The sequence below is a fragment of the Pocillopora verrucosa genome, chromosome 7, assembly GCF_036669915.1.
Source record: "Pocillopora verrucosa isolate sample1 chromosome 7, ASM3666991v2, whole genome shotgun sequence".
Classification (NCBI taxonomy): domain Eukaryota; kingdom Metazoa; phylum Cnidaria; class Anthozoa; order Scleractinia; family Pocilloporidae; genus Pocillopora; species Pocillopora verrucosa.
Window position 1 is genome coordinate 5,141,140 of NC_089318.1, and position 9,821 is coordinate 5,150,960.

General features: G+C 37.1%; 1 long non-coding RNA gene across 2 annotated transcripts; it reads right to left on the bottom strand.

The window, feature by feature from the left end:
* Positions 1-4,025: 4,025 nt before the first annotated feature.
* On the bottom strand, positions 4,026-8,991 carry LOC136282355 (uncharacterized). 2 transcript variants are annotated; one of them, XR_010718227.1, is made up of 4 exons: positions 8,699-8,991; positions 7,473-7,651; positions 5,719-5,854; positions 4,026-4,828 (listed from the first exon to the last, which is right to left on the bottom strand). It is a non-coding gene; the product is annotated as an uncharacterized lncRNA (long non-coding RNA). The 2 variants fall into 2 exon arrangements; XR_010718226.1 differs by having other exon boundaries at positions 5,719-6,645.
* Positions 8,992-9,821: the final 830 nt, after the last annotated feature.

A 9,821-nucleotide genomic window follows, 5' to 3' on the forward strand; every position in this document is an offset into this window, starting at 1 on the left:
ATGAGATAGAAATGTGAAATAATTATCTACTTATCTTTAATCAATAGAACGGCAAGCTTTCGCTTCGAAGGCATGTTTTTGATTTGAGTTTACGATCGATCGCTCGTGTGTTTACATAACCCACGCAGAAGGAGCTAATCAAGCATGAAATTCCCTTGGCAACAAAACAATTGAGCCAACCATATATCAGCTGAACGCATCAGAATACTTCTTTGACTCGTCGCACTTTCGAATTTTGAAAAGCGCATGGGATAATACGCTGTTTCAACAGTCTTTTGAAAGGATTATTGGGCTTTTTGCGACTTTGAGTTTTCAAGATCACAACTAATTAATATTCATGGCAAAATTGGGACCAGAGAAGAAAGTCCGGATAATCGAATAGTCCGGATAATCGGGGTCCGGATAATCGAGGTTCGACTGTACGCACTTCAATCAATACAAGAGATCTTTTGTGTCTGAAATTTTACGCCTCGCCCGTGAGTCTCTTTAAGTAACGACAATGTCATGAAGTTTTTGTGTAATTTCTTTAGGCAGCAAGACTAATATTTGTTCTGTGTGCTTTGACAAAGCAATGTCCTTTGAAAACGTTTCCTGAGTATTTCTCATCTACTCTCAGCGATACAGAAGAAATGTCCTGTCTAATAACTTTTCTTTTGTGAAGAAAGTAAAACAGGAAAACACAACCACAAACCACGCTCGATCTCTGTGTACACCCTTATAAATTCTTTCTGCCTCATCTCAATCGCCGTGCGAGAGTTATCGTCACTTATCGATGACCCGCTATTTTGTGAATAAGCTGGTAGAAATGCTTACAATGAGCCCCGACACATAGTGTTCATAATTTAAATGAAAATACGCAACAAAATTTAACAGGCTTTTCGACTGTGAAGTATAAGGTTTGCGCCTGTTCTTGAAATTAGACTCTGGCTCCCGGTCTTTTATTCATTTGATAAAAGACTGGAAGCCAGACTTTCTGTTCACTTTCCCTGTGCAGGTCCTTGAAGACGAACGAATCGACGGAAATTATTGTTTATGGTACTTTGAAGCCGAAAAGGCGTATTTACGACTAATAAACTTTTTTGTTTGTATAATAAAGAGCTTAGTTTGATCATTTTCAGAAGAAATAGATAGAGAGGGAAAGCTATAACGAGATGAACAAATAAATTGTATTAGTATTTTTATGTTTGTATGATTCTGAGAAGCTTTATCTAAGAAATAAAAGAAGGGGGCTGGTATTATTGTGCCTCAATTTGTCTAGCATTGTTATCAGCCTGATGAAGCTTCAAAGTCATGTCTATATATTTTTTTTATTATCCAGCTGCACGAAGTAGAGTGCAAACAATGATCTCGTGGGTCCAAACGCAGATCATTGGTCCATTTTGGCGGCGAAAACATGCGGTCATACATAACAGTATAATGCACAATGCTGTTTATAAGACGAAAACACTGTCTAGAAAATCTCGAAAATCCGTTTTAAAAAGTTTGATAGGCAAACAATTTCTGTGTGTACATAAATAACTTAATTGACAACTGATGTCTGTGGGTCCAAACGCAGATTATTGGTCCATTTTGGCGGCGAAAACATGCGGCCATATATAATGCACAATGCTGTTTATAAGACGGAAACACTGTCTAGAAAATCTCGAAAATCCGTTTTAAAAATTTTGATAGGCAAACAATTTCTGTGTGTACACAGAAGTTTGCTTCAAAATAAATTCTAACTAAGAGATATGCATTGGCACGTGAAAAAGCCTGATTGAGGTAAAGTGGTTCGTTTCATGTCGTGGGTCCAAACGCAGATCATTAGTTCATTTTGGCGTCGTTTCTAACAGTGAAAATATGCCGCCATATTTTATGCAGAATGTTGTTTATAAGACGAAAAGTACACAAAATCTCGAAAATCCGTTTCAAAAATGTTCATAAGCAAACAATTTCTGTGTATGCACATACTTTTGTTTCAATTATAAATTCTAACTGAGAGATATGCACTGGCACGTTAAATAACTTAATTGACAACTGATGTCTGTGGGTCCAAACGCAGATTATTGGTCCATTTTGGTGTCGTTTCTGGCCTGGCGAGCTAAATATAGGTCATTACTCTTTAGTTTGGCTTTTGTATCGCGTAGTCCGGCTTACTTGTTGCTCTTCTGCTGGCTCGTTTCTGAAGCACTCTCCACATCATGCTCTCTATTCCAGACTTTTTCAGTCTATTTGTTGACTTTCTTACGCTAATGATCCTTTGTATCCTGATGGAAAGTGAAAGAGCTTTGCAGCAGAGGCAACCGGTAGGAAACAATGAGCAGCGTGAACAAGTGAGGGGAGCGGAGGCGAACAGAAACAGGGAGAGAAGACACACAGAGGAAAACCAAAATCATTCCATTCCACCAAACACAAATTATCCAACAGAAAATGATGAGCGGCTTGAATAACAGGGTAAGCTGTTTAAGTAACTTTTTCTGTATCTTTTGGATAAGCCTTAAGAAGATCGTGTACATTTCTTACTCGAATGTTTCGCTCTACGTGTATTCAGCCACCCCAAGTGTTATTATGGCAAAATGTTACTTTATTATCAGGTTCTCAACAGTCGCACGCAACTAAAACATTTAAAACAAATAAGCTGAAAGAACTCATATTTTCCAGCTCCCTCACTCTCCTTTAATGGCCAATTTAAAGTGTTATTATTTTTTCCTCGGTGAAAAAGATGAATTCACAATAACAAAGGTCGGGAAGGAAAATTTTTCTTTTTTATTTTCTAAGACACGAACACGTATTTATATTCAGAAAAGCGAAGCTATCTTTTGCCTGTAAACAACTCGTAGATGTTGTACGTGATTGCGGGTCGCTTTAAAAACGAATTGAGCTTAGTTAGTTATCAAATTTACCCCTTCCTTTGGAAGATAGCTTCTGAGCTACGATTCTTTCCTAAGTTTTTGTCGTAATTCTTTTGACTTTCAGCTCTTTTCTCCTGTGCAGGCCTTTGGAGACGAACAAGTCGAGAAGAAATTGGTCAAAACTGTTCTGATATTTTGAAACTAGCAATAGTGTACGGAATGTAAAACAAATGAGCTGAATAAACTCATATTTTCAACCTCGGAACATGTATCATACTCTTCCAACCCCTTCACTCTCTTTTAGTGGCCAATTTAATGTGTTATTATTTTTCCTCGGTGAAAAAGATGAATTCACAATGACAAGGCCGGGGAAGGGGAAGGAAACAAAGAAACTAAAAACATACTGCCTCTGCTAGCAGGGCTAAGCCGAAGGGGAGGGACAGCTCTCAGACTACTCTTTGGAAATTATTGTTTGTAGGACACAAAGAATGGCTTGTGTTGAGCATGCCGTGTTTTTCCTGACAAGAAAATCTACCTATCCAAAGCATATTAAACTTTCCTACCTCCACGCACCTATTTAATATTTTAAACTCACTAGACTGGATCCCGCTCATTAAGTTAGAGCAAAAAACGTCAAAGGATTGCAAATCCTTCCATTTGGAAATGGAGTCAAGTTATCCCGCTCATGAAGTTATCACACTTCCATTCTGTAAGCGAAATTGCAAATCCTTCCATTTGGAAATGGAAGGATTGTTCACGTTAGTTCACTAAAAGACCTGAGGCCACAATTTGTTAGTTGTCGTGACGTGGGTCGCTCATTATCATCAAGAACTAGATTTGGACGTTCATTTGCAACTTAGTTTTCTAGCAAAGAGGTGAGCACAAGGCCGCGGACTGCTGCTACAGACTGTTGATGCTGACTGCTTAGATCGAGTGGAAAATTGTATACGGCTTGTCGTGCATCTGCTGGCCCGTTCAAATAATATGTTCACTTTGCTTCCGGCCGCCACCCCAGCTCTGCGAAGTCTTGACGAAACGCTGGTAATTTATCAGGGTTTTTAGGTCGCTTTTGTTAGTTGAGCTACTTACTTTATCTGTATATTCAATATCCAGAAAAAAACTAGCACAAAGTTTGTAATTGAAAATGTCAAGAAAAGGTAGGTAGCAAAACAATTCAATGATGAACAAATTACCAAGCTAAGTGTGATAGGTCTAATAGTATTTTATGCTTGTATGGTTGTAAGAATCTTTATCTTAGAAGTAAAATAATGCGGCTAATAGTTTTTTCGTGTCTCAGTTTGTTAAAGTTGTGTCAATTTAAGAATGTTTTCATTATGTTTTGCTATGATTAGCCGAGACTTGTTTGTTTCGGTCGCCGAAGAAACGCCTAAGTACAATACATTGGTCATGGGATATTATAATATTTCCGCAATGTGCTGTGCCGAGGTAAAGAAGTAAATCGTGCGTGAAGAGGAAAATTCCTGCGTGTTTTGACAATGATCTTTACACACTGCGTGTAGAATATCGCCAACAACTGCTGACACGTCACTCGCCTTCAGGAAAAGCCTTCACCATACTCAATCTAACATGGCTGTTTGTCGGAATTTCCTCGGATTATGGGGGAAGAAAACCAAAAGGAGAAAAGCTGGTGGAAAACAAAGACTACAGCTACATATAGGTCATAAGGATTGAGTCGATTTAGTGGAAAATACAAAACTTGCTTCTTATGGCCCGTTATTGAAAAATTCTCCACAAAATGCCCCCAGTGCAAGACTTTCTTGTTCTTTTGGTTGTCGTTCTTCAGCTGATGATCCTCTATTTCTTGATAGAAATAAACAGAGCTGTGCGGCATAGGGTAATGCACACAACAATGAGCAACGTGAAGTAAGAAGACCGGAGTTCATCAGGAATATGGAGGGACGACGAAGAAGGGACAACGAAAACCATTGCGTTCCGCATAACAGGAATCGTCCCACAGAAAATGATGAACGCCAGGGCTAAAAAAAAAATAGGATATGCTGTTTAAGAACATTTTTCTGAATTAGTTAGATAAGTTTTAAAATACAATAAAAATTTCTGAAAAACTACAAAAAACTGTTGTTAAATATTTTTGACGACGTTTCGACTTCGTTTCACTGTCATTGTCAAGTTAAGAGCAATATTGTATTGAATTGAATTGTGCAATCATATGTTTCTCCAAATCTGTTCTTATACGCAGTTAGACAAGTTTTTAGATTTTAATTTCATGTAAATATCGTATACATTTCTTAAAGATTTGTTCATTTTATGTTCAGCCACTATTCAGTCGCCAGAAAAATTGAAGTATTCAGTAGAAAGTCTACAGCGGGATCGAATTAATTACTATTACTCCATCCGCGCTTTTGAGGAAAGCTTCTCCAAACACTTCTCTCGTTAAATGTCTACAACAAATTCCTCGACTTTCTCTTCATTTTCCCTGTGCAGGTCCTTGAAGACGAGCGAATCGAGGGAACTAATTAATTATGGTACTTCTCGGCCGGAAAGGCGTATTTACGACAACTGAGCATTTTTGGTTGTATATTAAAGAGCTTAGTTTGATATTTCTCAAAGAAATAGATAGAAATGGATAACTGAACGAGATAAACAAATAAAAAAGTGCATCAATATTTTTATCTTTGTATGGTTCTGAGAAGCTTTATCTTTTGAAGTGAAAGAAGAGGGCTGGTAGTATTTTGTGTCTCAGTTTGTTTAAAATCGTTATCAGCCTGAAGAAGCTTCAAAGTCAAGTCTATATTTTTTATTATTATCCAACTGCACGAAGTAGAGTACAAATAATGCACGAATCAAGAACAAATATATACAGGTTTTTTTACAATACAGAATAACCATCTGCCTTCGCAAATCTTACGTGGTACTTCGCCGAAAACGAGAAACTGCTCGTGGTCAATGCACTTGCTATCTGTATCAAGAATGAAGCGTATAGTTCTTTATTTTCTCGCAGTGTATCTGATCGCATGATCTTTCTAGTCAGGCAAGTTCGGCACCTGTAGACAAGATATGTCGTTTGATTGTTAAATGATAGATATTCATATTCTTACATGGCCATAAATTTGGACTAAAAGTGCCGTCTTAAGCTTGTTTAAATGAAAGATTGTGCTAGTGAAGATAGCCCATCATGCTACAAGCATTGCTTCATTTTTTTTCCCCCAAATTATGTCAGTTTTTAAAAATTGTGCTACTTTCCTTAAAGTATGTTTTATGGAAAAGAAAAAACAAAACAAAAACAAAGCAAGTCCAAATTATATATTTATTGCTAAAAAAGCACGATATCTTCTCTATTTTGAGTTACGCACTTACTCTGTTACTTACTTACTTACGCTACTGCACTTAATTCAAGACTAAAGGCAATGACTAAATGAGTAAAAAATCATGGAACGATGTTAGATAGCGTCGTGTTTCTTTTCGACGCTATTTCGTTGGTTGTGAAAGTGGGAACTGGGGCAGAGGCAACCTAAATAATATGAAACTCTCCCGCCGACGCTGCACCACAGTTTCTTTCAGAAACTTACCCATTTATTGTAAATAATCAATCTTAGTGATCAATATATGGTTTTGGATACAGCCCGAGGCCTACGGCCTCGGACGGTACACAAGACAGAGGGCACAATTTACGGACCGACCTTGGCTGGTGAATAACATTTTTATTAATTTTCTAAAACCTAACAAATGGTTGCGAAAAGAACCGCTCGCTGTGAGCGGGCCGGATGGGGAGAATACTGCCCGCTCTCGGAACCAATCAGATTGCAGGATTTGTGGAATACTGCCCGCTCACGAACTGAGAAAAAAAATTAAACAAGTTATGATTCTGGTAATGTTCCCTTCAAAAGAACTTAAAACATACTGCCTCTGCTAGCAGGGCTAAGCCGAAAGGGAGGGCAGCTCTTAGACTAAACTTTGGAAAGAGTACTCTGCAATTTGAAATGGTGATTTCATAAAGAAGTTTGGATCAGTAAACATTGTCTGCGATACCTCAAATTTGATTGTTCAAAACCTAACAGTTGAATTAAGTGAACACAAAAGATATAAAGATTATACGTTTTGTTACAACTAACTTAGTAACGAAAAAATTCTAATCAGTCTGTAAAACTGAAAAGCTTTATTAACTCCAAGCCCAGTTGAATTATCAATTAAATCTCTAGATTCATGCAACGCTTTTCTTCATGAAAACAGTTGTAAACAATTATATCTCGAACTTTCTCTGTTCCTTGTTAGGTTCGCCCATCTTCTCCGCAAAGTACTGTTATCAAACGTACAAACAATCCTAAACAAGTTCAGTTTGAAAATAGAACATCAAGGCTACAAAGCTGTAACTAAGAAACAACAAGCTTCGTAGGAATTTTACAACAAACATTTCCACATCATCCGGACCATCTGCTGACAATCGTTACCAAATTCTTTCATCCTTTACGATTAAATGGGGAAAAATTGAGAGAGAGGCTAAGAGATTTATCCCAAGTGATGATATTTCTTGGGTCTTATGCAATGAATTTCTAAAGATACCATATTTATAAGCAAAGAAAGACGAGCTTATCCGAAAAAATTAATGATAGATCCGTATAGACGATTTCAATCATGAAATGCTCAGGTAGAATGAAAACCTACCTCTACTCTGTTTCTTAGTCCTAGCGTTCATTATGCTCGATGGGATGGTTTGTTTTGGGTGGAACAATGTGATTTTCGCTCCTTCTTCTCCTTTATCTTCTCCTCTCTTCGTTTCTGGTCACCTCCTGTCTGATCAGTTGAACAAGATGTTCATAGTTTTCTACGCGTCTTCCACAGCCCTGTACCAAAAATCAGGGTTCAAAATAATTTTTCAGCTTTTGACGTGAATATGTAGGTCGTCAAGGCTCATTTCTTTTTCTCGGCTGTCAATAATAAATTTGGATGTGTACTGCTAAAACGGGACGCGTTGCCTAGCACGTGACCAAAATCTTCCCGACTCAAAATTTTACTCTTTTCCTTTTCCTCTCAGCGTGAATTAGTAGGTTGTCACGGCTCATTTTTTTCACGGCTGTCAATAATAAATTTGCGTGCGACTGCTAAAACGGGACGCGTTGCCTAGCACGTGACCAAAATCTTCCTGACTCAAAATTTTACTCTTTTCCTTGAGAAAACTCTTTTTATTAAAAAGAATTTATGTGTTTATGGTGTACATATAGTATATTTTAAATTTCTAAAATAATTTCAGCATCAGAATCTTTATTTTGATCAACATGTTTCGTTGCGGTAATTCTTTTACTGACGAAGCTTAGTGAACGGCTCAATTTTTTGGTGTTTGTTCAAGAGTGAAATATTCAACTTTGTATACACAAACTGGACGAATTCTAATCAGTCAGTAAAATTGAAAGAAAGTTTTATTCGAATCCCTGGATTCATGCAACTCTTTTCTTCATGAAAACAATAACCAAACAATAATATATAGAACTTTCTCTGCTATTTGTTAAATTCACCCATCTTCTACTGTTATCAAACGTGCAAACAATCCTTAAAAAGTTCATTTTGAAGATAGGACATCAAGGCTACAAAGCTGTAAATAATCATCAACAAGCTTCGTGGGAATTTTACAACAAGAAGTTCAAATTTTACGGACCAACATCTCACAATCTTTAATAAATCCTTTCGTCCTATACCATTAAATGTAAAATAATTTAAAGAGAGACAAGCTTAGATATTTGTCCCAAGTGATGATATTTCTTGTATCTTTTGCAGTGAATTTTTAAGGATAACGTATTTATAGGCAAAAAAAGACGAGTCTGTCCGAAAAAAATAATAATAGATCCGTATAGACGATTTCAATCATAAAATGCTCAGGTAGAATGAAAACCTACCTCTACTCTGTTTCTTAGTCCTGACGTTCATCATGCTCGATGGGATTATTTGTGTTGGGTGGAACAATGTGATTTTCGCTCCTTTTTCTCCTTTATCTTCTCCTCTCTTCGTTTCTGGTCACCTCCTGTCTGATCAGTTGAACGAGATGTTCATAGTTTTCTACGCGTTCTCTACAGCCCTGTAATGAAACTTGGGGTTCAAAATAATTTTTCAGCTTTTAGCATGAATTTGTAGGTCGTCACGGCGCATTTCTCTTTCTCGGCTGTCAATAATAAATTTGCTTGTGTACTGCTAAAACGGGACGCGTTGCCTAGCACGTGACCAAAATCTTCCTGACTCAAAATTTTACTATTTTCTTTGACTGAAAACTCTTTATATTTAAAAAAATTTATATGTGTATAGTATACTTTAAATTGCTAAAAGAATTTCAGCATCAGAATCTTTATTTCGATCAACATGTTTTGTTGCGGCAGTTCCTTTTCTGACAAAGCGTAGTGAACGGCTCAATTTTTCGGCGTTTGTTCAAGCGTGAAATATTCAACTTTGTCTACACAAACTGTCGCGCTTCTGTCAAGCACTGACTTAAATTTGAACACTTGTGTTGACCTGATGATCTCTTTAATACCTCTCTTACATTTTTGCTCATTGCCATGTCATATTTTGTTATTTGTAAACCTTTCAGTTCATACAGATCAGTTGCTCCATATAAACTTTGAAAGTAATGCACTATAAGTTGTCTGTAGGTGATATATCTAATAGAACACATGTCCCTCGAGCGTGACTTTTACCGCAAACATCTCTAGCACGTAAGTCAAACACTTTAAAATGGCCATTATCAGCACAATGTATCCGACTGTTAAAATATATGACCTAAATTGTTCTGACATCAATGACTCAAAAGCTCTTTTCAGGCCCACACAGTATTGATATCCCTCAATGGTAGGCTCATCATGGACATTACTAGGGTAACTTTCACCGTATTCTGGCTGGTAATCTTCCTCTTGTACAGTAAGCATTTATGGTAAATCTGTTAGCAGTAAAAATGATTGTCTTGATAATTGTGACAAACTGCTATATAGTTGACTTCCAATATGCATTATTTGTTTCAAGTCATCGGGATTG